This window comes from Podarcis tiliguerta (genome assembly GCF_965153285.1).
Source record: "Podarcis tiliguerta genome assembly, chromosome: 16".
Taxonomy (NCBI): domain Eukaryota; kingdom Metazoa; phylum Chordata; class Lepidosauria; order Squamata; family Lacertidae; genus Podarcis; species Podarcis tiliguerta.
Window position 1 is genome coordinate 413,655 of NC_139549.1, and position 6,220 is coordinate 419,874.

Below are 6,220 nucleotides of genomic sequence, written 5' to 3' on the forward strand. Positions count from 1 at the left end.
CTAGCTCAGTATTGCCAACACGGGCTGGCAGCAGCATTTCAGGGATTCAGGCCGGGAGCCTCTCCCATCCCAGCCTGGAGATGGATCGAACCGGGGACCTTCTGCTTACAAGCCAGGTGCTTAAACCCTGAGCTTGCCCCCCCCCCCCCGTCCGCGGACTTTATTGGGGAAATGGAGGGGCTGCCATGAGCCCACTCCTATTTTCCCCAAAAAATTTTTGTATTCATTTTATAACACAAATAAAAAGCACAAACAGAAAAGACAAACAATACAAACAAATTCTTGTCCTATCCTTATTTTTCTAAACATTGTTAAGTGGGCTTCCCCAAGTCCCCCCTATCTGATTTTCATTTTACTTCATCTTTAGCAGTTTACGTATATCATAATTTCTAACCATCTTTTTTCTTTAATTGCACTTAAAATAACTTCACCTTTTATCACTTAATACTACTTTAAAATACCCTATCTTCTACTTCTAACCCTACAGCCTATACCCACTTCCAAAGCTATTCTAAGATTTAAATATTAACATATTTTTTCAAATATCCCTTAAACTTCTAATCTTCTTCCACCGTCTCTTCTCTCTGGTCTCGGAGTCTCCCGGTCAGTTCGGCAAGTTCCATATAGTCCATCATCTTCATCTGCCATTCTTCGATAGTTGGTAAATCTTGTTTCTTCCAATTCTCTGCTAACAATATTCTCGCAGCTGTTGTGGCATACAGGGGAAAAAAGTAACATCCTTTTTGGGGATTTCACCCCCCAGTATACCAAGTAAAAAGGCTTCTGGTTTTTTAATAAATGTGTTTTTCATCACTTTTTTCAATTCATTATAAATCCTTTCCCAGAAGTCTTTTCCTAGGAGCCACTCCTAGGAGCCAAGAGGTCTTCACCCCCCCAAAAAAATATTTGAGGGGGCTGCCCCCCATTGATGGGCACTGCCATTCAGATGGTGTGCATGCACCGCGTTATATGATCAGTTATGCAGGGCGGGGCTCACCTGGGCCCCCCAATATTTGAATCAAGTTGGCAGCCCAGTGGCTACTAGCCAGGAACAGTGCGTACTACTGCATTTCAGCAAATACTCTGAATAATACCAATAGCTGAGAATTGAAAGTGGGAGACAGGGGCTGCTTTTGTCTTCAGGCCCTCCTCTTGGGCTCCTGTTTTTTTTTGGGGGGGGGTCTGTTTGGCTGCTACTATGAAAACAGGGTGCTGGACTGGATGGGCCCCCTTTGGCCTGATCCAAAAATAATTATAAAATGATAGAAAGAGATTTTCTAGGCTAGAGAGAAGTTTTCCTTCATCTCGCATTAACTCTGGAACTGATGGACTTCCAAGGAACCTGAATATTGGGAGATTCTAGTTACAGGTAGGTAGCCGTCTTGGTGGGACGCGGGTGGTGCGGTGGGTTAAACCACAGAGCCTAGGGCTTGCCGATCAGAAGGTTGGCGCTTCGAATCCCTGTGACGGGGTGAGCTCCTGTTGCTCAGTCCCTGCTCCTGCCAACCTAGCACTTCAAAAGCACGTCAAAGTGCAAGTAGATAAATAGGTACCACTCCAGCGGGAAGGTAAACGGTGTTTCCATGCGCTGCTCTGGTTCGCCAGAAGCGGCTTAGTCCTGCTGGCCACATGACCCAGAAGCTGTACGCCGGCTCCCTCGGCCAGTAAAGCGAGATGAGCGCCTGCAACCCCAGAGTCGGCCGCAACTGGACCTAATGGTCCCTGTTGGTCTGCCATAGTTGGAACAAACAAACAAAAAAATTCCTTCCAGTAGCACCTTAGAGACCAAGTAAGTTTGTTCTTGGCATTGTATCTGAAGAAGTGTGCATGCACGCGAAAGCTCATATCAATAACAAACTTAGTTGGTCTCTAAGGTGCTACTGGAAGGAATTTTTTTTAATTGGGAGATTCAGGAGAGATAACAGAAAATACTTTACACAGCACAGAGTTACACTGCGGAACTCCCTTCCACAGGAGGCAGTGGGGGTCACAAACCTAGATGGATTTTAAAAAGGAATGGACAGAAGCAGGGAGCCGGTCTCGCGCTTCCATAGCCACCCTGCAGAGGGCAGTAGCGACACGCATTTCCCTAACCAATGGACCACACTGCCATTCCATGGGCAAAGATGGAAACCCTCTCTCTCTCTCTCTCTCTCTCTCTCTCTCTGTGTGTGTGTGTGTGTGTGTGGAGCCCTCCAGAAGGCAACTCTGAATCGCGTTGCCAGTCAGGTGGCTTTCTGAAGCGGGCCTCTTTTGGGAAGGCTGGCGAATCAAATTAACCGGCTCGCCAGACACAATTACGGGGAAGCCCGCGGTGTGAAATGCGCCAAAATTAAAACCCGCCGTGCAGGGAGCCGGGAGCCTGCCGCTTGCGCAGAACTGGCTGCATCAGGTGGCGGAGGAAAGGGGCGGGGGGGGGAGAGAAGCGGGTTCATCCGCAGTGCCAAGGAGGCCCCCCCCCGGCCCCCGCTCCCATAATTCTCTCTCTCGCCCCTTGCCGGCACTGGGCCCTGTGTGGGACTGGCAGCCTGGCCGCGTGCAGCGTGGCTCTCTCGCTTTCTCACAATAAAACGCATACAGAGCCATAAAATTGCAGGGCCGGAAGGGGACCCGAGGGCCATCTAGTCCAACCCCCTGCAATGCAAGAATCACCTTCGGACACGGGCAAGAAAAGCAGGAATGCGGGTGTCAGGAAGGACAGAAATAGGTCAAAAGATAGCGCAATTGAATTTGTTTTTGTGCATTCAATTATTTATCGGGAGCAGCCCCGCTTCACAGCACGGCCTCCGCACAATGTTTGAGGACCTTGGACAGCTCTGGGGCTTTAAGGACACCCACCGGGTGCATTGAGGTGGCCACAATGTGAAGGTCGTGCTTGCTGCCCTCTCGGCTTACGTGCCGCCCTCCCCAACGGAGCACCGTCCAGGGCTCAAGAACGTAGGAACAGGTCTGAATCGGGCCTAGGGGGCCCGTCCCAGTCGCTGGAAGCCGCTCTTGCGCTCTGGTTCTCGGGCTTCCCTTCGGGGCCCCTGGCAGAGCAGGATGCAGTTCCGATGGAACCTCCAGGTCCAGAGGCAGTCTATCTCGATTCCTGGCTTCTTAGGGTCATTTGGCCACGGTGAGGACAAGAGGCTGGGCTCGATGCTTCTTTCCCCTCAGCCTGACTCGCCGCAGGGAGATCTACCGCGCTAGCAGAACCTCCATGCCCAGCGGCAGTCTACTTCTGAATGCCAGAGAGTGGGGGCCACACAACTGGAGAGCTGCCTTTTGGCGCACCTGCTTGGCCGCGCGAGACGGGTCCTGGTCCAGCAGGTTCTTCTTGCAAGCCAGAAGCCGGGGAGCCAGTCCGGGCTCCCTTCTCGCCGCCTGCCTGCCCGCCTGCCTGCCTGCCTTCCCTCCCCGCCCTTCCTCCAGCGCCTCGGGCGCAACAGGCTCCCCCCGCCGCGCGCCGAGCCCGATGAAAGCCCATCTGTGACAATCATCATAACAATCATGACGATATTTATACGGAGCCTAATGTCTCCGAGCATCCTCGAGGAAGCCACGCCGAGGCGGGCGCGGCGCCCGCGGCTCATTACGAGCAGCGCTTCGCCGCTCCGGGCGCCCGAGGAGAAAGAAGGGGAGGCGGGCGAGAGCGCGAAGGAAGGAAGGCGCTCATTACAGCTCCTCTCCCGGCCTCGCCAAGCGGAGCGGGAGGAGAGCGCTTATCCCACCCCTCCCCACGCCGCACTTGGCAGCCGGGGCCTCTGCTGCCCGAGGGGACAGGATCGTGGAATGGCAGAGTTGAAAGGGACCCCCAAGGGGCATCGAGTCCAACCAGCTCCTGCAACGCGGGAATCGCTGCTAACCTGGAGGAGGAGTGGCAGGTTGTGTGCACCGCTGGAGAAAAAGCGCGGAGGGATTTGGCCCACGGGCTCGATTCACCAGCAGGAATCACCTACGCAAGCTTCGTGGGATCAGTGGCGTCCCAGGAAGCGGGGTTTTCTATCCAAATCACGGGTGGGAAGGATTAGGCCCCAAAGCGGGCGCAACTAATGCGAAGCTCTCTGCGTCTGGCGCCCGGGATGCTCTCCAAGCCACCGTCCCCCTTAGCCACAGCGCTTACCCCCGAGCCACGCCCCCTCTCCCAGACCACACCTCCATCTTTAGGTCACGCCCACATCCCCAGGCCACGCCCCTTGCCACTCTTGCTCCGCCCCTTCTTTGAGTATTTTTACCTGGTTGGAATCTGTCCTTGAATGCAGACTGAATGCATCTAGCCCGCTTGGCTGGAGGATAGAGGGGTGGGTGGGTAAATTAGCATATGTTGCCCCACCCACTTTGCTTCTGGCCCTGCCCCCCAGTGGCATGCGTCCCCCCCACTGACTCGGCCATCAAGCCTGCCAATGCCAGGCTGTTTCTGGCGCTCCTATTCAAACTAGTCCTGTATTCAGAATGGTGAGGACTAGAACCTTGTTTTGGCTTTGGCTGAAGGGCCACAGAACTGTGAGAACAGGATGCTGCGCTATGATCGCTCATTGGTTGGCTCCAGTAGCCTGGCTCTTCTCGTGTCCTTATGGAGCCTCCAGGCGCAGAGGCAGTCTATCTTGACGCCCAGGTTCTCTTTGGCCCCTGCGAGCGGAGGATGCTGGACGAGACGGCCCCCCTTTGGCCCGATCCGGGCTCCTCTGAATGTTCAAGAAGCGCCTCTGCCGTCACAACCAAATGGTGGGGTTCCCTCCGCCCTTTTTTCCCGGGGACGCGAAGGCAAGCAGGGAAGAAAATGAAAGGCTTCTGACGCGAAGCAACAGGGAGCAAGGAAATAATTTGCAGGCTCCTCCGATGGCTTTGGGGACTGTGGCGCAGGAAGCGGGGCCTCCCCGACGAATAATTGGCAGGGCTGGAGGCCTCGGGCTCCGCGCCCGTCCCTCCGCGCGCTCTTCTTCGCAGGCAATTACCGGCTCTGCCTCCCCGGCGCCCGCTCGCCGTTCCTGCCGGGGTGACCTCCATTCTCTGGCAATTAACGGCTCGCCAAGAGGGAGGCTGCCAGGTAGAGCTCTTCCCGGCGGAGGGAGAGACTCATTAGGAGAGCGGCAGGTAATTGGAGCAGATGGAAGGAGGGGGAATGAGGCTGGGGGCGCCCCAAGGCGGGGAGAGAGGGAACGGAGGAGGGTGGGAGCCCCCCAACCCAAAATGCAAGCCCCGAACACGCACAAACAGGAACGCAGGAAGCTGCTTCAGGAAGAGCCAGACTGCTGGTCCATCAGGTCCGGTGTCCCCTACTCTGACTGGCAGCTGCACCCCAGGTTTTAAGGGCAAGAGACTCGCCCACCTGGAGATGCTGAGGGGCTTCTGCAGATGCTCACCCACCAACCTGCAGCCCTACCCCCTTCAATTTAAAGGAAGATTCCAGTCCTCATGGTTGAAAACTGAGGAGCTATTCTAAGATTGGTCCATCTGGCTTCATATCGTCCACACTGATTGGCAGCCGTGTCCGGGTTTTAAGGGCTGGAGCTGCAAAAGAGCTGTGAGTCAGCCAGGAGGGATTTGAACTCACATCCAGGAGCCCACCTCTTCTCTCTGAAACCCCAACTGTATTGTGAATTGCCTTTTCTCCACCCACTGTCCCCAAATGGAATCCAAACCTTCCTGCAATCACAGCAGGACTTCCTGGGCCGACTCTTTGCCTTCTCTCCCCTTCTCATTTGGTATTGGGGGAGGGAGGAGAGAAAAGGGGGGGGGGGTCTTCATTGGAAGACGGAGCCCATTGCTGCAAGCGATTGCCACTAGAGGCTCATCCTGGAACTGCCACCCCCGTCAAAGGATATTTTTGAAAAATGCATTTCCATAACCATTTGCTAGAGGCAAACATCTCTCCCTCTGCCTCAGGGACAGCTTGGCCTGCCGGGGAGAGGAATCTGGAACCCCCCCCCCCAGGCAGAACTGATGGAAGTCTCAGGAAGATCGCCCCAGGAGGGTGTGGAGATGGAGAGCTGTACCTGGAGAAAGAAGAGGGAGGAATTTCAGAGGAGAATCCAAGCCAAGAACCTTAGAGGAGGAACTGGCCAAGATGGGAACTAGGCTAGTATGGTTTGGCCTTTGGCCCGCAAGTGGCATTTGTGAGGTCAATGCAAGTGTGAGATTTTTATGCCAGCGGAGGGAGGCAGAGCAAACCCCTCCCACTGCTGGAAGGAAGTGGAACTGACTTGTCCCTTCCAGAAGAAAAGGAGAGGGTGGTCCA